This window comes from Lissotriton vulgaris, chromosome 2_1 (assembly GCF_964263255.1).
Source record: "Lissotriton vulgaris chromosome 2_1, aLisVul1.2, whole genome shotgun sequence".
In the NCBI taxonomy this organism is placed as follows: domain Eukaryota; kingdom Metazoa; phylum Chordata; class Amphibia; order Caudata; family Salamandridae; genus Lissotriton; species Lissotriton vulgaris.
In genome coordinates, this window is record NC_141687.1 from 1,468,099,114 (window position 1) to 1,468,120,532 (window position 21,419).

The 21,419-nt window shown below is 47.5% G+C and overlaps 1 protein-coding gene across 3 annotated transcripts in view; it reads right to left on the bottom strand.

The window, feature by feature from the left end:
* The window catches only part of LOC147732765 (uncharacterized), a 428,345-nt gene that overhangs the window by 175,709 nt on the left and 231,217 nt on the right, over positions 1–21,419 (bottom strand). The window lies entirely within an intron of this gene.

Genomic DNA, 21,419 nt, shown 5'->3' on the forward strand with positions numbered 1-21,419 from the left:
TACTGTCTTCTCCACGCTCGTTCAGCGTGGCGGACCGCAAGTTTTTGTGCCTTCAGTTCGTTATTGAACCACAGGTTAGAATCATTTGTCCGTTTGGAGGAGATTCGCCTCAGAGGAGCGATGGAGTTGCATGCTGAGAGTAGCCACGAGTTGATGGAATTGGCTTGATCCGCTGAGGACAGTCCGGACAGATCGGGGCTGGAGGAGGAGAGAGAGGAGGCTAAAGCAGCCAGATCTACCCGCCCCCAAGAACGGGCCCAGATGTTTTTGGGGTGCGAGGGCTTGATAGGCGGTCCGAGTTGAGAGGAGAAGGAGATCAATGAGTGATCAGACCAGGGGCAGGGAGAGATGGACAGGGAAGCAATAGGGCAGTTCAGAGACCAGATTTGGTCGAGCGTGTGCCCTTGTATATGGGTCGGGGAGTGGACATGCGAGATGAAGTTAAGAGAGCGTAAGGTTTCAGAGAATTCCTTGGAAGTGGAGCATTCGGCTGGGTCGGAAGGCCAGAAATTGAAATCGCCTAGAACCAGGACGGATGAATTGTTGACTGCTAGGGAGGCCACCAGTTCTTGAAATCCGTCCAGGAAGGTAGGCGAAGGTTGGGGAGGACGGTACATAACTAGGCAAGTGAGGGGAGTATTGTAAAATAGAGAACGAGCGACTAAGAAGTCGGACGTGCCTATCGAGGGAAAGCTGATAGGTTGGAATGGTAAATCCTTTCTAGCGATCAGGGCGACACCCCCTCCGGATTTACCCGTTGGGCGGTCAGCCCGGAGGGCATAGTAGGTAGCAGGAAGAGAGGCAAGGAGATTGGGGAGGGAGCTGTCGCGAAACCAGGTCTCCGTAAGGAATAGAAGGTCTGGTTTATGGATATTAAGCAAAACTGATAGTTCGTGGCAGTGCTTAACCGCAGAACGCGTATTGAGATAGAATATGGTGAGTGGGACCTGACTGGGTCCGGCTGGAGGGTTAGGACGGGGAGGAGAGGGCAGGGGGGGAGGGAGGGACGGAGAGAGAGGTACAAGAGGAGTTGCAGCGGCTGTGAGGCCCAGATTCTTGATATGGGTGGTCAGGGAGGCTTCAATGGGCCAGCAGGCCTGAAGAGCGAGTAGTTGTGCCGATGAATATTGTAATGGGCCGGACAAGTGAGGGGGCCTAGGCGCGTTTGGTCGCGGACAGGCGCAGACGGGCTTGCCTTAAGCGCGCCCTCGGCGCGCAATCGGCGCGCCCGCTGCGCTCATCCGCTGCGCGTCCGGTGATGGCACATGATTTATAGGAGTTGAGGCAAAGAGAGCATGGGCGTGGGCTCCGAGAGGGGGCGTGGCCTCGGCGCTCGCCAAAGTGGCGTGATGGAGTGGCAAAGGTCGGTGACCTCGCGCCGCAGCGATGAATTGGCTGCGCGGGGAACCGGAAATGAGCAGGTGAAATTAGTGGTTTTAGGCAAGAATTCAGCAAGGTCAGCATCTCACTTCTAGACATAGAACTGTACATTAAAGAGAACAAGCTACCCAGCTGTTTGTTTCACAAAGAGACTGCATGCAACTCTATCCTACACGCAGGTAGTACACATCCTGCACATCAGATACAGGCCATCCCTTACGGGAATACATGAGGGCCAGGAGACACTGCAGCAAAGAGGGAGAGTTTAAAGCATGTTTGTCAGAGATGAACTACAGATTTATGACAAGAGGTTATACACTACATACAATTAGGAGAGCAGAGAGTAGAATAAAAAAAATACAAAGAGATGAAACGCTGAGAGATAAAGCAAGTAAACATCAACAGAAACAACCAGTAAGACTGGGAACTGACTTTAATGATTTGAGTAACATCCTAATGAGAAGCATGACCAAACACTGGGGGATCCTGAGATAGGATAGGTCACTAGACGATCACATCGCCTCAAGACCTCAGATTACATACAGGAGGGGTAGGACCCTTAGGACTAGACTTAGCCCCACTGTTCCACGGGCTCAAGGAGTCTTTACATGGCTCACCCATCAGACCATAGGATTTTAGAAATGAGGCTCCTGTAGGACTTGCAGATGGGCAAACTCAACACTAAGGAGTTCACAGGGTGTAATGACAAGAAATATACAATCAGATTTAACAATAATTGCAACACTAGATACGTTGTATATTTCATTGAATGCGAGTGCAAATGACAATAAGTGGGCTGTACTATCAGACCCCTCAAAGAAAGGATTGGGGAACACGCTAGGGCTATACAACAACAGGACGCAAGATATCCCATGGCCCTACACACCGTAAATTGTCCTGCTCAGGGACCACATAAGTGCTTCACGTTCTATGGTATCGACGTTGTGGAACCGAATCACAGAGGAGACAACAGAGACTCAGACGCACTGAGGCGACGTGGATTATGCGTCTCTATGCCCTGGAACTGGGCCTAAACAGTGACCATGAGATGCAATACTTCTTGAGAGATTAAGATTGAGAAGATGTAGCCTATGACTTTGGTAATATGGTTGTAATCACTGGTGGAATTTGTTTGTCTCTATATGGACTTACAGTATATCAAAAATCTATAATGGCATAATCTGTCAACAAACAATCCTGACCAATAGTGTACACCAACTATGATGTCGTAATTTCTGTTTTAAATCTTACCAATGCGTTTCGTCACTTGGTATATATGTCTCTTTAGGAGTCACATTTATATATAAAAAAAGATCTAACAGGTGATATGGTAAAGTAGTACATGTCCCCTCATCTGATGCAAATAATAAATATATGGATTTTTTTACGCTCTAAATATAGGCACCACATAATGGTTTTGTTCTCATACACACACACATAGCAGGTCATACGTTGAAAGGGATTTTCCCCTCCAATGATAATATTAAAATAATAGAAATTATTCCGGTCCCCTGGTCTGACCATAAAGTTATAAAATTCACACTGACAACCGAACAATCAAAAATACTTAGGACCACCCTAGAAAGACACCGCACATACCAAGACTGGGCAACAATTAACATACCCCAGCTACGAACACAGCTGACTGCGACCATCCCGGATTTAGACAGAGAGATGAACACAGCCACAGACCAAGTCAACACTTGGATTACATCGGCGGCTGCGGTGGCTGCCCCCGAAAAAATTTCTAAATCAAGGAGGATCAATAGATCACAACCATGGTACTCCGAAAGTTTGAGGCTCCAAAAGCAGGCATGCAGGAGAGCCGAAAGGAAATGGAGATCAAACTATAAAGCAGATACTAAGGAAACCTACTGCGAGACCTTGGCGACCTACAAAAAACTGATAATAGCAGAAAAATCTGCTTATTTCATAAGGAAAATAAAAGAGGCCAAAAACTCCACTAAAGAATTGTTCGCAACAGTCACAAAACTATCCACCCTTGCATCAAACAAACAATTAGAAGGCAGCACCAAACTATGCAACACGCTAGCCAATTCTTTATTGACAAGGTAAATCAGTATATGACTCAGTGGCGATAGCCAACAATCAGAATCCCTTGCAAACCAAGACAAACAGTACAACCAATAAAAACACAGAGGCCACAAATCCAGATTTTTGGTTTACCATCCCCTCAGTGGAACAAATCTGTCAAATAATAATGACAACTAAATCAGGCGGCCTATCAGACCCATGCCCACCTAGAGTATTACATCTGTTCCCAGAGTTGCTTAGTGAACAGCTTCACTGGCTCTTCTCAAAAATACTTCAGGCAAATTGCTTCCCGGATGCGTGGAAAGCCACAACGGTCCTGCCACTGTTAAAGAAACCAAGCCTAGATCCTCAAAACCCAGCGAACTTTAGGCCTATATCTAGAACACCTTTTCATGCGAAAGTACTGCAAAAAAATCTTGAATATACAGCTAGCGGGATTCCTTAGATCTACCCAGGCGTTAGATTATTCAAAGTACGGGTTCAGAGAGGAACACAGGACTGAGACCACTCTTATCATTGCAGCACTTCGCAGCGCGGGACACGCACAGTCATAGCCCATCATAGCCAGGGGGAGGCTGGGCTGGGCCACTCCTCTAACATCGTTGATTCTACCAGCCAAAATGGGTAAGCATAAAACTCCTTGCAGTCAGGACCAGGGAAGTGCAAGAGTGAAGGTGCCCAGGAACTCTGCCTCTATTATATCATACTTGACTTCCGCGGTGGGGGCCCTGAATAATGAAATTCATAACGCTGAAGTTGAGCTGGGGCTAAGCCCTGACTTGCCGGGGAGCACAAAGGTGGTAAGCGGCCCCCTTACAAATCCTGGTCCTACTGAGCCAATAGTATATATATCTGAGCGGGGGGCAGGGGGGAATGTACTCTTTTGTGTGATGGGCAGGTTGGGAAATTTGATGATGTTGTTGGTGCTGATGGCGTGGTAGAAAATGAGGCTCCTAGAGGGTTCATACCTCGGCGCAGGGCCCATCCACCTATCCCAGGGAAGAAGAAGGGAATAAAATGGACAAGTAGATTTGGACATTTATCATCAGATGTGTATCATAATCAGGCTGAAGATCTGGACTTACGTGCCCAGTTGGTAGCACATAAAATGTTTGCGGACATTCTTGACTTACGGCTGGAGCCCATTCACTCGAACATTGCCGAAGACATTGCTAAGTTGTTTACTTCTGTAGAGGGAATTTTGGCAAAATTGGACTGTTTGGAGACACAACCAGGGGGCTTAAAAAAAGTATGTGATACCTCTAAATGTAATCCCACAAATCAGGCACAAATGCAGCCCAGGGGGGATAGCAGGGTGGAGGGCCCTGTAATTCAAAATCAAATTTCATCAACAATTTATTCCGAACATGACCCTACAATTAAATTAGATGCACCAATAGGGGTTCAAGCAAGGATTAATACATGTCGCAATACGGAGCAATCCAGAGGTCTTCTGTCGAATGACATGGCTCTGGACCATAGTAGGCGTCAAGGTGCCAATGGGAAAAACAATTGGATTAATTGCAGAAGTTTACATCTGCCTCCAGAAGCTTATTCCTTAGTCGCCATACTTACAGGGACACTATAAAAAATTAAAAAACTTTTTTTTAAAAAAGGAATCTACTATGGAGCTTTTGTGGAAAACCAAATATTGGTGTGATCAGAACACCAATGGTAGGTTTAACGTAACCTCGCGTATTATTATGGCCAGACGAGTAGGGTTGGTTGGACCCAAGCCTAAACAGATAGAAGGTGACTGTATTGTCATTAACTCTGATAGAGCAGACGTTGCGAGGTGGTTATTTGGGGCCGGTCCAAAGGAGGGACAGTGGGGCAATAAGGTGCTGCCACTGGTTTTTTATCCACCCCCCTAATGGGGTACAGTCTTTGGGAGGATCTTCTCAGGGCTTTTTGCCTCTTTCGGCTAACCGATACTGCCCCACTCCCCGTATAAATACTAGGAAGGAATTTCACCCTGTAAATTTAGTATCTGGTCTAACGGTCCCAATAGGATGCCCCAAGAGGAAAGCAGAAGAAAAGAGCTTAACTGCTCAAAACATATTTCCCCCTTTATCTCATTTAGATGAAAATGATTGACTGGTACCGTCTGGCGGTTTTCAGAGCAATATCTCTGAGCATACTAAAGGGCAGGGTCTAGATGAGACTAATATTCTTAATTAGAACATTGGAACGTTGGAAGCTCCAATGAAAACAATGGAGTGCTTCGGGCTTATAATGGCTGGTATAAGCCCGGAGCTCCAACATTTCAATGTTTCTTTGTTCACAGCTCTGGCTGTGAACAAAGGCTTCAGGGAGCCTGAGGAGATTTCAATCCCCTTGCGCTCCCTGAAGGCTTTGTTTTATGTGTTAAAACATTCTGCCCTCTAGTGACAGAATTTTTAATAGCCTTAAAGCCCTTCGTAGCGGGGCAATACTGGCTTTTAAAGTCCTGCTGCCTTGTTAAAGTCTCTCGTCTTCGGCTCGGGTCTTTAACACTGCAGCGGGTCTTTAATTGCCGGTGTAGCCCGCTACGGCAGGCTAATAGGCTATATTGTAACATTATCAGTTGGAATACTGCGGGTTTGAGAAACACAAGAGAGGATCCCAGGTGGTTTACTTTGTTAAAATCTTACGATGTAGTTGGACTGCAGGAGACCTGGGACATAGATAATAATTTTGGGGTTCACATGTATAAATCATATAGTGTCCCTGCGCAACCATCCCAGTCAGGCAGAGCAAGAGGGGGTCTTTTAAAGCTATTTTCACTTAACATGTCAGGGTCTCATAGGATGGTGGACGTGGGCTCTCATAACGGTTTGGCAATAGAATTTTCTGCTTATAATTCTACCAAAATATTGTTTGTTAATTGTTATAACTCCTGGGAAAGTAGCTTTCCAAATGAACATTTACTTAAATTGAATTGTTTTTAGAGGGATATCAACTGTTGCAAACCACTTATTATCCAATAATAATTATGGGTGATTTTAATATTCATGTTTGTGATTTGAATTGCCAGGGAAAAGTGGATATATTAAGTCAGGTCAATCCACCAATGACACACTTTGAGCACACACAGTATGGAAGCTTGGAAGAGCTCCTGGCCATTGCAGACCTCTCTGAACCAAGTTTTACTGACTCTGAAGAGAGGATTCCTACCTTTAAAGCACGCGGGAGGGATACAATCATAGATTTTATATTCCTTTCCCCTGTCCTTTTAACTCAAGTCATCTGCTATAATGCCAAATGGTCCCCATTTAGTGACCATAACCTGGTTATTCTTGGGCAGGATAAAGCTTGTGGTCTAAAGGGGAAACCGGGAAAGTCAGGGGGTGAAATCTGTGTGAAAACATCTGATTAGGGTCGGAGGCTAAAGTGGGCCAAGGTACTCCCGGATCTTTTTTTTCAGGATCTCTGTGTACAGGCTGAGGACAAGTTTATAACCTGTCTTGATCATTCTAAACAGGGACCGGGGGTCCTCCTGGACTTTGAAGGCATGTGTGCCCAGATAGCGTCAGATCTTACTTCACAAATAAGACCCAGGCGTCTCTTGGAAGAGAGATGGTTTGACAGTAACTGCTCGGAGGCACACAGTAAATTGATTGTATAACTGAAAAGGACCCCAGGGGATCGTGATCAAATAGCCAGATTAAGAAAAGAGTACAAGCTTGCCCTTTCTGAACGGAAAAAGGAAATCAAGGATGAAGCTTGGAATGCCCTATTATCAGTAGAGGTTATAAAAGATAGCTCTAGATTTTGGGCTATTGTGAATAAACCTTTTTTCACTGGTATCGAGAATGCCCTGGACACATGTAATATTACAGAGCACCAATGGCTCACTCATTTTGAAGCCATATATGAGGCCTCTGACAGCTCGGAAGTATTAGCCAGTCGTAAATTTAGGAGGGTCTCTCCCACTATAATTTTTAATGACGAGGAAGTGGAGTTGGCAATTATGGGTAGGACCAGTAATAAAGCTCCCGGCCCTGATGGTGTTCCGGCCGACTTATACAAACAAAACCCATCTTTTTGGGCAAAAATCCTGACTAATGTTTTTAACGTGTCTAGTAGCCAGGGTTTTACGTCCTTATGGGCATCTTCTATTATTGTCCCTGTTTTTAAAAAGGGCCAAAGGGAGGACCCACGATGCTATAGGCCAATCTCACTAATAGACTCTGCAGTTTAAGTTTTAGGGAGAGTGATTTTAGGTAAGCTTACTGATTGGCTGGATGAGAATGAGGTCCTCACTAATTCCCAGTATGGTTTTAGAAGTGGCAGGGGCACTACGGATCAGTGTCTAAACCTATTTACTAGCAGGTAAATACACTATAGCCAAAACGGGGACATTACACCTAACATTTATGGATCTTTCGTCGGCTTTCGACCTGGTTAATAGATCCAAGCTTTGGAAAATCCTGCCAGATATGTGCATTGATACAAGCTTAGTCCACTTTCTGGCCGACCTGCATAGGGATATCACCACAAGGGTGAGGGTCAACCAAGAAGGAAAATGCACAAGGCACTTTATATCTGGTAGGGGCGTTCCTTAAGGCTGTATTTTAGCGCCATTACTTTTTACCTTATATATTAATAATTTAGGCAAGTTTTTAGATTTAGCTATTCCAGATATACCGTGTGTAGGGGACAGGCCTATTCCTGTGCTCCTATACGCGGACGATGCAGTTTTACTGGCTCGCACAGCAGTAGGGCTTCAGAGGCTTCTTGACCCTTTGGGGCCGCTATGAAATCTTTGGATCTAGTGGTCAATATAGCCAAATCCCACGTAATGTCAATGGGCCGGAATAATAAAAAACTTAAAACATTCTACTGCCAAGGTGCAGAATTGACCAGGGTGACGTCCTTTACATATTTAGGGGTACTTTTTGATGTGAGGGGCTCGTGGGTTCCACAACATAAAGCCACAATTATTGCAATGGCAATGTCAACGGTTGCTGTGATTGGATTCGCGCAGTGTCTGGGGGCCAAACCAATGGATGCTATGCTTAATATCTACAGGGCCAAATGCATAGCCATCACCCTATATGGTTCGGCCATTTGGGGTTACAAGCCAATGAAGGAAATACAGATAGCCGAACGTTTTTACGCGTTCTCCTGTCTGTCCCCCAATCCAACCCGACCTATGTAATTCATCAGGAGTTGGAGGTGGGTATTGTGACAGATAGGCTGAGGCTGGCCTCGGTTGCCTGTGGGCTTAAACAATGGCTCAATCCCCAATTAAGTCTGAACCATGAGATCATTAGGGATTGCGTCTCCCTGGAGCAAGTAAATAATATTCCATGGCTATATTATGTAGGAAATGCTTTAGCCAAGCTTGGACGCCTAGGACTATTTGATTTCCCGGATAGAATAAGAAAAGACGATCTGGCTTGGGTTAAAACACATTCTTTGAATCTGATGTAGGCATTGCGGGAGGAGATCGAGCTAAAGAAATCTTTAGTTATGGTGTACTTTATGTTAAAAACCTCCCCCGAGATTGAACCTTACTTGAGGATCGTCACAAAGCTGTTTCATCGCCAGCTTTTAACCACATTTAGATTTAACCTAATTTATTTTTTTCTGGGTACTTCGCAAGATTGGAGTAGGTTGTGTGAGTTGGGTCCCTGTACTTGTGATAATTTTTCATCACAGGACACAATGCATTTTATAATGTTCTGTGACCACTATAGTACTATCCACAGGAGGTTTTTAGTCCCAATTTTAAAGGGTAAAGGTTTTATAGAGGTCCTTCAGCTGCTTAATGACCCTTGGGAAATTTTCAATATTGCAAGTTTTTTATTTGAGCTGTGAGACTTAGGAAAAAACAGCATCTTATGTTATCTTAAGAGGACTTAAATAAATATCTGTTATTCATGTTCTGATACATGGCTTTTTAATGAATTATTTTTATTGTTGGGATGTACTGTTTCACATGTTTTCATGACAGTCAAGATGTCCAAGTAATCCAATGAAGTTGGTCTGTACCCTCCCTAACTTTTATGTCGCCCATACCTTTGATGATTCGGCTTTTAATATTTGATTGTGTATTGTATTGGGTAAGGCATAGTGAACCACGTAACAATTTATGTATGGTGCTTTTTATTTTTCTCACTAACCGAATAAAAGTGGTTGGACTGACTGACTTTATGAGAATTTACTAGCATCTGTGCTCCAATCACATGATTAACTCTCATAGAACACTAACAGCGTGTGCATAGGAATTTTGTCACGCTACCTGGTTTCTATTTATCCATAGTAGCATATGTATTGAGCCTGCTCCCCAACAGAGTCTTATGCAGTTTGTCATCAATGTTATGTTAAATGAGGTGGGATTTAAGAACTTCACAGAAATGGGAATTGCTAGGGGAAGAGAGTTTGAATTGTTGTGGCTTAGTACTCCAGAATGACAATCTTAGGAGAGAGGAAACTTTCCTTCTTAACGCAACTGCGGCCGTTATTTCGGAGCAGTGCAGGCGTTCTAAAAGGTGGGTGGGGCTGCGTCGGCCGTTGGCCGATGGCAGCACGCAATGGGTTAATTCTGGAACGATGGAGCAGATTTAGCAGCCTGCTTTGGAAGGCACTGGGGCGGCATATTGTTCATGCATTTAATATATCCGGCATTCCAATGTAAATTAGAATTTTCTCAAACAGGGCACCAATGAAGTGATCTCTAGGACTCATTGATGTGCTTTCTTTTGACAAGAACTCTGATTATTCCAATGCCTTTATTCTGAACCCTCTATAAGTGGCTGACTTCAGTTACTAAAAGGTCTGCATAAAGACAGTTGCAGTAGTTAAGTCTTGAATTAACAGTCATGCTAACATCCCGATTTTTTGAGGCAGGAACAGTAGTGGAACGATAGGATTTAGCCAATTGCTGTTAAATGCTTTTTTACCAAGCTTATTTGAGTGCCAAAGTGAAACCCTATGTTTTTCACTTTTGATATATCAGTTGGAGATTGGAAAAAAATATATACCTGGGATTGGAAGGACATAACGAGGCCAGCTCTGCCTTTAGCCCCAAAAAACATGATCTCTATTTTGCTGCGAAGTTGCAAAAAGTTTTTCCTAATCCGGTTTTCAACTTTAATCATGCTATTTTGCAAGTCACTAACGAAAACTCATTTAACAAAACATTTTTCCAACATTTGCTTCTAAATTCATAGACTTCATCAGAAGCCAAGAAGCCACGCCTAAATGCTCAATGAAGGATATAGTCACTCTTCTTCTGAAGAAACTGGATCCAGATGCCCTTACCAATTAACAGACAACGCTGAATGCACCCTACTCAAGCAAATTCAAAGTCATGGAAGTCACAACACAATGAAAAATGTCCTAACTATCGTAACTGTAAGTTTCAATTCTATTAAGGACTCAGAGGCGAGGATTATGCCTTCTTTTTCCACTTCTATTAACACCAGCCGCATTTTTAAAACTGTATTTTTAAAAGTAAAAAACTACATTTCCCAGAACCCTTGGGAAACTGTAGAGTTAGAGAAACAAAAAACAGCACTGTCCAATCAGCAACAGCCATGGTCTATCCAATCAGGACACAGCCGCCTCGATGTAGTCTGCCCTCACTGGCCCTTCATCCTCTTTCGTCGTGCAAAGTCAGCCGTTAGACAACATTCATGCATCTTGCTTGGTCGCATCAGAACCTACGAGGACAAAGGTATATCGCCATACCGAACCAGGTAACCATTAAACCTAGAACTTCGAAATCAGTGAGGCAGACTGTATAAATGAACACAAAACAATTTCTCACAGTTCGCTTTTATAAAGAGAAACATTCCCACAATGAGCTACTTACTCCAATACGGGGTGGGAACTCGTCATTCAGAGCCCTAGAAGGGGGGGGGGGGGGGGGGGGGATTTTACTTGCCTCCCAGTCCTTAATAGAATTGAAACTTTCTGTTACGATAGCTAGGACATTTTTTATCCTATGTCAGAACTAGAGGCGAGGATTATGCTAGTTGAAAGCTTGCTCACCACGAGGTGAACCATATCCAGGACTGGATTGAAGTAGAACCTCTTAAAGGTACAGTCCGAAGACCAGTCAGCCGCGTTGAGGATATCCTCTAAACGGGCACCCAAACCAAATGCTTTGGATGCCATAGCACCCCTTGCTGAGTGAGCTCCAAAGATCCTGAGGCTAATGCCTGCTTCTTGCATTAATAACCTGACCCACCTAGCTATGGTGGGGGAAGAAACAGCCCCAAAGGGTTTGCGTAGCGCAATAAGAAGTTGTTGTTCTCCCAGAGGACGGTACTCCTCTGTCATCTCCTCATATGCCTTCAGGCACCGAACCACGCACAACTTTGGAGTATCTGGAAATTCCAGATAAGAGATTACCCTTGTGTGACACTTCGTTCTCCTATGGAGGGTGAAAGTGACTCCAGTCAGCGTGAACATTCTAGATGTTACATCTAAAGCTCTTACATCTGAAACTCGCCTACAGGAAATAAGATAAAGCAGCATCGCCAATTTAGCTGACAGCTCTTACCGAGTTTAGAACTGATTAGGGTGCCATGACAAAAACAAATTAAGGACCTGGTTTACGTCCCACAAAGCTGAGTAACGAGGCTCCGGGGGAAGGGATAGTCTGATCCCTCAAAGAAGTTTACACACGAGAGGGTGTTCTCCAACAGCAGAATTATCGATTGGGTGGTGACCTGCCTAGATGGCTGAACGAAAGGTTTTTATGGATCTGCAGGCATACCGAAGACACCAGTTGGGCCAAACAATTCAGGACATGAACTACATCTGTGTCCGTGGGATTGAGACCCTGTTGCACACACCAGAGGGACCATCTGCCCCAAGCGCACTTGTATCGTTTGGTGGTGCAGTCTGCCCAAACCTTAGATATGAGTTCTTCAGCCTTTGCAGAAAGTCCCGGGACTACCCAACGTCCCCGGTAATCCTCCACGCCATGAGACGCAACGAGTTCCCCCGAACTAAAGTATGTGGTGACCCGTTGGGATTCAGGAGCAGACTCAGAAAGAGGGGGAGTAGGATTGGAGAAACCCAGGAAAGTTCCCGAAGAACCGGGAAACCACACTTGAGACCTCCAAAAAGGGGTGAGAACTACCACTTCCCCTCCCTGCCTTCTGATCTGTGCTGTCACTCTTGTGATCATTGCAAATGGGGGAAACGCATATCCCCTCTCGTGCCTCCAACCCTGGAGGGAGGCATCCATGGACACTGCCCAAGGATCCGTTCTCCAGCTGAAGAAACGTGGGAGCTGGTGGTCTATCCTCGAGGCAAAAAGGTCGATCGAAAAGGCACCCCACAGGCTGTTCAACTTCTGAAAAATCTCTGGATTCGACTTCCATAGACTGGAGTCTCTGAAGTTGCAGGACTGAAAATATGCCACCAAATTCTCTTGGCCAGGAAGGTACTCTGCCGTAACAGAGACGTGGTTGTCTAAGCAGTCTTGCCAAAACCCAGCGGCCAGATCAGAGAGGGCTTTGGACCTTGTGCCTCCTAAATGTTTGATATACTGCACAGCGGATATGTTGTCCGTTTTTAGAAGAACAGAGGATTGAATGGACTCCCTCATCCAGCAGCGAATAGCGAATGAGCCTGCCAGAAGTTCTAGACAGTTAATATGTAACTTCCATTCTTCTGGCGACCAGAATCCTGTGGAAAAATCGCTGCATCTGGCTCCCCAGCCTATCGTGCTGGTGTCGGATTTTATCACTAAATCTGGCACGGAGCCAAAAATCGCTCGCCCTTTCCAGGCCTCCATATGTTGTAACCACCAATGAATCTCTTCCTGTGCCTCTTCAGAAAATAGTACTTTCTGCGAATAGGGACACCCTCAGCGTAAGTGAAGTGCCTTGAGACGTTCCAACGCCCGGTAATGAAGGGGACCCGGGAAGACTGCCTGCATGGAAGCTCACAACTAGTGTTTGATCTTTGAGATCTTCCTGGTCGGGAAACTGGCGAGCGGGCGTCTCTGCTGAGGCTGGGCCGCTCGGGGGGCCAGGGGGGCGTCTGCGGCGAGAAAAGGCGGCAAGGCTGGCAGGCAGGAGCAGGAGGCGGCAGGAGGAGCAAGGGGGTGACCCGACCAGAAAAATGTTGCTGACAAAACCTTTGGGTTGGAGGGCAGCGGGAACGATAGCCCCTTTGGCCAGGAGGGAATCAACCTCTGAGTCTACGAGGGAGGATTCATGAAGAGAAAATGGAATGGGATAGGGTCTGATTTGCTGGACAGGATCACCTAGGTACTCTATGCGAAAACCTTGAACTGTTTGCAACACCCATGGATCCCAGGTGATAGACACCCGGGTCTGGAAAAAATTCCCCAGTCTCCACCCTACTTGTAGTTGGGAACACTTACCAGCATTGTTTGACGTTGACCGTAGGAACGGTACAACGTTCCCGCGGCCCCGTAAGGATGTGGCACAACAACCAAGGAAAAAAACTTCACCTTGAAAATGACTCACATCGGCAGTCGCGATAAAACTACGCAACACTCGTCACCGCCACCTTTAACCTTGAAAAACAAACAAATCTGTATCACGAAAAAGCGCACAAATGCGCTGTCAGAGAAAACACTCACCCGCAGCGAACACACAGACAAAAGAACATCAGCGAGTTCAGAGCGCACATACGCAAGAACAGTAAATGAGCACTTAACGCGTGCATCAAAGCTGTGCAATTAAACAATACACAGCATATCCGTGGCAAAATAACACCAAGCAATAAACAATATACAGTATATTCATGAGGTAAAATAACACCAAGCAGAAAGAAACACTGAACTCGGCTGCGCAAGAGGATGAAGGGCCAGTGAGGGCATGGGGCGTGACCTGCTGAGCTGCATGATGGTTGCTCTGTGAGTGAGCTCCGCCGGCCGGGAAATAATCCTGCAATAATCCTTACAATTGGGGAGCCAAAGCCCCGTTATAACCTCATCCACGGAAAGCTGCTGCTGTGGGGCATCAATCGCCGTGACTCCGGTCTCGGTGCTTGGTTCCGGAGCAGAGTTAGCTGCCCTGCTGTGGGAGAGCCATCGCCTCGTGCTCCTTCTGTGACTGAGCGGGCGGGCCTCGGCTGGAGCAGAGGTGGAGCGAGGCCCTTTGACCGGCAGGCCTTGGGGACGTGTGTTGCTCCCGCCACAGAACAGTGCTGATTTGCCCGAGAGTCTTGCTCCACGATGCCCGGGCCTGGACGATGAGAAGCTTTGGCGGAGTGAAGGTGAGGTGACGGCGGAGGCGGTGGCTCCATCTTGTATTCTACTGTGTGAGAGATCTACCTGTGGTTTTGCTGGAGGTATGCATCGGGACAGTGTCTGAGCCCAGTCTACCCACGGGTGGAGAGAGTCACCCCCAACTTCAGTAACTATACACCTGGGAGAGGACTGGGGCCAGTTGGACTGCACGTACCATTTTATTCCTGTGGGCCTGTGCTCGCCGTAGCGGCCATTATGGAGTTGAAGCCCTGTAGCAGACCGCATGGTGGCGCTTCCGCGCAAGTACGGGCCACATTAGTGGGGAACTTTGTGGCCATTACACTGGCGCTGCTGTGTCCTATACGGATTGTTGATATCATACTGTGCAGTGCCTTTCGGGAGTGTGTATCAGACCCTGCAGGAGCCCCCATTGTTTGGCTGCGGTGCGGGCGGGCTGCCTGACTGTCACTGCAGGCTGCGATGGTGTGTTGGCCCCCGTGGGACTGCGATTCGCCAGAGGACGAGGCGCAGAGGTGAGGAGGCTGTGAGTGTGCCGTCTGTGCCGCGGTCGGCCGGTGGTCCCTGCTGACGAGGTTGGCAACACTTGCGTGAGATATGGGGAAGCAGGACGCAAAGAAGCCAAAGCTGACCTTCGGCCAGCGGAGGACCACGAGGCTCATGGAATCCGATACTGAGGCCGGTGCGGAGAAGCCTGCAGGGCAGCAGTTAGAGGATCGGGGGAAGACCTACGCACTCTTATGCTTGAGATGCGCTTGAGCATGCGAAACATCAACACCAAGCTTGATGAGCTCACTACCCAGCTAGATGCTGTCAAAACCCAAGTGGGCACCCATGAGACCAGACTTAATGTGCTTGAAAATAGAGTCTCTGATTTTCATGAGTAACAAGTGGAAACGAAGGAACAACTCCTTCAGATGGACAAAGTGTAATCCGCGCAAAAAACGAGGACTTGGAGGCAAGGTTGTGTCTCAACAACCTGCGCATCACGGGCATACCGGAGACCACGGCTAATGCCAAGATGGCCTCTTATGTGGCTGACCTCCTTCAGGAGCTCTTTGACACTCATCTCTCTGCGGTCTTTGCGGTCGAGGGAGCGCACTGTGCCTTGGGCCCTAAACCACCGGTTGGAGCTCCGCCCAGACCCATTCTTGCCCGGATTCTTAACCATCAAGACGGCAACCTGATTTTACGTCTGGCACGAGAGAAAGGGAGGATTACGCACAAGGGCAACCAAATCTCCTTTTATCCAGACTTTACGCCTGTGGTACTGATGGCAAGACGTGAATTCCTGCCGGCCAAGTGACTACTTCTGCAGGCCCAAATCCCATACTCGTTGCTCTACCCAGCCAAACTCAAGGTCACACATGATGGATCTCCGCACTTCACAGACGACAAATCCGCCCTCAAATTTTCAAAACCTGAGGGGGCGTGGCCAAGCATGGCTTGAGGATGGCCGTGTAGTGTGTAAGCTCCTGTAACCATCCCTGCCCAAGTCTATTCTGAGGGACTATCCATGTTGCAAAACAACAGCACCGGGTGTTGGAGCAGCGGCTCTCCCCTGCCCGCCTACTCCAGCTCATTGAGCAGGTCTGACCGGGACAATATCCACCCCGGACGACGGCGGCCTACAACGTGCGTGAAAGCCGGGACCCACAGTGCTAGCAGTCGCCGGAAAGGAGGTCCGGCCGATCCGATTTCACCGTGTTGGGTCGCCGCACCCCGAGGGTCCCGCCACGGCTGCCTAGCGCAGTAAGTTGAGGAAGTGTTGGCTACCCGCGGCAGCGCTCGTGAATTAATGCCTAATCAACGGACCCGGGACCCGTGGTGCGGGACAACGCCGGGGGCGAGGTCCGTCCGGTCAGCCCCATTACACAGCGACGTCATTGTTCAGTAGTGCCGCTGCGACCTCCTGGACAACAGTGGCAGGGAGGCACCTAACGTATGCAGAAGCGGAGGGGATCGAGATCCCGGGAAGATAATTTCTGCGAAGCGGGGGCGGAAGCATCGCACAGAGCGCCCAACGCAAGTCAGCTAATGGGGGCAGCGCGCTCCCTGACGGCAGCAGATTCCCTCTGCCTTCTTCCTTGGTGAGGTCCTGGTCACAGGCACCCAGGCCGGCAGCAACCCTGCACTGAATATTTCCTGGCTCATCTTGGAACTGAAGAGAACCCCCCTTGTAGGGGCTCTGTAAGAGCTTTGTGAGATCTGTTGCCTCCTGTGTGTTCCCCTGGGACAGCTCTGGTCCGGAGAGGCCTTGGCAGGCCTTTAAGAGAGCCGGTTGTGGACCCATGACTGGGCATATGCACAGTTGCCAGCTCTAATACCCAGGTTCGCCTAGTTGGTTGGCACCAGAGTTGTCACAGCCGCGAAAAACTTATTTGAGAGGCCCATCCCCCCAAGGGGAGCTGCCATTGTAAAGAGATCGTCAGGGGTTTGTGCACTGATTTGGGGATCCTAATTGATTGACTCTGCTGTTGAGTGCTGTGTGGGGGGGTGCCTCGGCCTACCCTGAGCTCCCTGGTCCGGTGGAAGTCACATCTTCGGCGCAAATATGGAGCGCGTGAAGGTACGGGATCCCTAGGGACGAAACCGGTCCAAACCAACAAGCTGGACAGGTACACAGTTACTAAGGTCACTCAGCGGGGCAGACTATCTGAAGATGCCGTCCAAGTGAGCCTGGTGGAAGAGGAAGGAATATGCTACTTACCAGTATGCATCTGTTCTTGGCATGTAGGGCTGCTGACATTCATATCTGTGCATAGATCGCCGCCTAGTGTTGGGTCCAGATGATTGCATATTGTTGTCCTGGAAGAGTCTTCGGAGTATCACGAGATAGGTGGCTCCTCCTCTGGACTACAGTGCGCATGGGCATCCTCTCCATCTTCAGATTGTTTTTCGCCATTGTGGCAGAGGTGGAGTGTGATACAGTAAGAGATGTCCATGCAAGAGAGTAAGAGTAAGAAAGAATGCTACAGCTGCGACAGGCACCGGGGAGGAGGGTGGGCGATATGAATGTCAGCAGCCCTACATGGCAAGAACAGATGCATACTGCTAAGTAGCATATTCCGTTCGAGGCATGTGGGCTGCTGAATTCATATCTGTGCATAGAATGTATAGCAGTTTCTCCCTTAGCGGTGGGTACCCGTGCCAGCTGCAGCAGTCTGAAAAAGAGTTTTGAGAGCAGCCTGTCCTACAGCTGCTTGAAGTGCACAACTACGCAGTAATGTTTGGTAAATGTATGTATTGTTGTCCATGTGGCTGCTCTACATATTTCCTCTAGAGGAATGTTCCCTAGGAATGCCATGGATGCTCCCATTTTGCGCGTGGAATGCGCTCTTGGGGGCACTGTTAAGGTACGTTTTGCTTTAATGTAACATATTTGGATGCATTTAACTATTCATCTAGCTAAACCACTTTTTGAAATAGGGTTACCTTTGTGCTGTGGTGAAAATGCAACGAACAACTGTTTTGTCTTCCTGAAATCTTTTGTCCTGTCTATGTAATATAGTAGAGCTCTCTTGACATCCAGTGTGTGCAGGGCTCTTTCAGGTTCTGTCTGTGGATTTGGGAAGAACACTGGCAGTTCTATTGTTTGATTGATGTGGAACTGTGATACCACTTTGGGCATGAATTTAGGGTTTGTTCGAAGCACGACCCTATTTGCGTGAATTTGAATGAATAGCTCTTGAAAAGTTAGGGCTTGCAGCTCGCTAACTCTTCTAAGCGAAGTAATGGCTACAAGAAAAGCCACCTTCCATGTTAAAAATTGTATCTCACAGGAGTGTAATGGCTCAAAAGGTGGTCCCATGAGTCTGGTTAAAACAACGTTTAGGTTCCAGACAGGTGAAGGTGGGTGTCTTGGGGGAATTACTCGTTTGAGGCCCTACATGAATGCCTTTATTGCAGGCACTCTGAACAATGAAAGGTGCAGCCTGTTTTGAAGGTAAGCGGCTATGGCCGCTAGGTGTATCCGTATGAACGTATAGGCTAGATTGCAGAGGTGTAAGTGCAAAAGATAGCATATGATATTTTGAATGGACGCGTCTAGTGGGTTTATGTCGTTGTTGTTACAATAAATGACAAAACGTTTCCACTTTGACGCATAGCAAGCTCTTGTTGTAGGCTTTCCTGCCTCCCTGATAATGTTCATGCAGTCAGGAGGTAAGTTGAGGTATCCGAACTCTATGACCTCAGGAGCCAGATCGCAAGGTTCAGCTGCTGCGGATCTGGGTGCTGAATGTCTCCATGGCTCTGCGTTAAGAGACTGGGTGTTAGTCGTAGTCTTTGATGAGGCACCACAGAAAGTTCTAGGAACGTGGTGTACCACGGTTGCCTCGCCCATGTTGGAGCAACTAGGATTAGCGTCATAGAGTGCTGGCGCAATTTGCGTGCCACCAGCGGTATCAACGGTGCTGGTGGAAAAGCGTAGGCAAATTTGCCTGACCAGTTCATCCATACCGCATTGCCCTGAGACTGCGGGTGTGGAAACCTTGCGGCGAAGGACCGGCATTTTGCGTTTTCCTTTGTGGCGAACAGATCCATGTCTGGTTGTCTCCACTGTTGGAAGTATGGTTGAAGCACTGAGGGGTGAATCTCCCACTTGTGCACTTGCTGGCTGTGTCTGCTGAGCAGATCCGCTATTTGATTGTCCTTGCCTGGGAGGTGTTCCGCCAAGAGAAACATGTTTCTCTGGATGGCCCATTTCCACACTCTTTGAGCCAGATGCGACAGCTGTGGAGAGTGTGTTCCTCCCTGTTTCTGTAGGTAGTACATTACAGTCATGTTGTCCGTCCGGATCAACACGGTTTTGTTGCATAGATGTACTTTGAATGCTTTAATTGCCATGAAAATTGCCATTAGCTCTAACAGGTTGATGTGCAGCTTCTTCTGCTGCGTGGTCCATAGGCCCTGTACTGTGTGGTGGAGGACATGGGCTCCCCACCCTATCAGGGATGCGTCCGTTGTTAGCACAATTTGTGGTACAGGCTCCTGGAACAGTCGTCCCTTGCAAAGGTTTTGTGGTTTCCACCAATGCAGAGAGTTGTATGCACGACTGGTCACCAACACTAGCTCGTTTAATTGCCCCTGAGCCTGGTTCCACTGCTGTGCTAGGCACTCCTGCAGCGGACGCATGTGAAGCCTTGCGTGAGGGACTATAAAGATGCACAAGGCCATCATGCCTATTAGTTGCATAAACACTCGGGCTGGGAGTGAGTGTTGTGGCCTGAACATTTGGATGAGCGTTTGAATGCTGTTTATTCTGGCAGAATTTGGTTGTGCTTTTGCTGCCAGAGTGTCTATTGTTGCTCCCAGATACTGCTGCACGTGGGCAGGCTGGAGATGGGATTTGTTGTAGTTCAGCGAGAAACCCAAACTGTGCAGGAGGTGAATAGTGCGCGACGTGGCTGGCACATTGCTGGGCTGACTGTGCTTGTATCAGCCAGTCGTCCAGATATGGATAGATATGTATATGCTGTCTTCTGAGGTGTGCAGCTACTGTCGCTAGGCACTTGGTGAACACCCTTGGGGCTGTAGTCACCCCAAAAGGGAGGACCTTGAACTGGTAGTGATGGTTTAGAATTGTAAACCTGAGATATTTCCTGTGTGCCGGGTGTATAGGTATGTGGAAATATGAGTCTTTGAGGTCTAATGTTGCGAGGAAGTCTTCTTGACGCAACAGCGGCAACACCTGCTGCAGAGTGATCATGTGGAAATGCTCCGATAAGATGTATTGGTTTAGGGGCCTGAGGTCTAAAATTGGTCTGAGAGACCGGTCCTTTTTGGGTATCAGGAAATACAGAGAGTACACCCCTGTACCTTGGTGTTCTAAGGGTACTAGTTCTATGGCCCCCCTTTTGTAGCTTGCTGATGACTTCCTGCTGCAATAAGTGTAGGTGTTCTGCGGACATAGGACGCTGTCTTGGGGGTATGTTAGGCGGTGTGGAGGTTAACTCTAGGCAATAGCCATGCTGTATAATTTGCCTTACCCACCTGTCTGTAGTTATGGTTTTCCAGACTGGCAGGTACTGCTGTAGTCTTCCCCCGACCGGTGTTAAATGGTCTGGGGGCAGTGACAAGAAGTCACTGTTTGGTGTTGGTGGAGGATCTGGAGCTGCTATTTCCTCGTCCTCTACCCTTGGTGTTATTGCCACGGTATCCACCTCTACTGTTCTTGTTGTAGGTGTTTTGCGTGTTGCCTTTATTATATGAGGTTTGCTGTGTTGAGGTTCCTCTAACAGCTCCTTTGTTGCCTGAGCGACGAAAGGAACCGCCTCTATATTGCTGTGATTGCAAGGCACCCATAGACTTGGCCGTCTCTGTGTCCTTTTTCATTTTGTCCAGTATGGTGTCCACCTCAGGACCAAATAAGTAGTCAGGGTTAACAGGTTGATTAAGTAGAGTGGTTTGAACTTCATTTTGAAACCCAGAGATGCGTAGCCATGCATGCCTTCTGAGCATGACACTAGTGTTGATAGCCCTGGCTGCTATGTCTGCTGCATCTAAGGCACATTTGATGGATGCGTTAGATATGAGCTTTCCCTCTTGTATCAGGAATTCTGCCAGTTCCTTATAAAGGTCTGGTAGATGTTGGAAGATTTGCTCCAGTGTGTCGTAGTGCGCCCTGTTATACCTGGCTAACAGGACCTGCGTGTTTGCAATTCGCCAAATGTTAGCTGCTTGAGCAGCCACCCTTTTACCAGAGGCCTCTAGAATTTTGGACTCTTTGTCTGGAGATGGAGCCTCACCAGAGGTTTGAGAATTAGCATGTTTACATGCACTGGAGACGACTAAA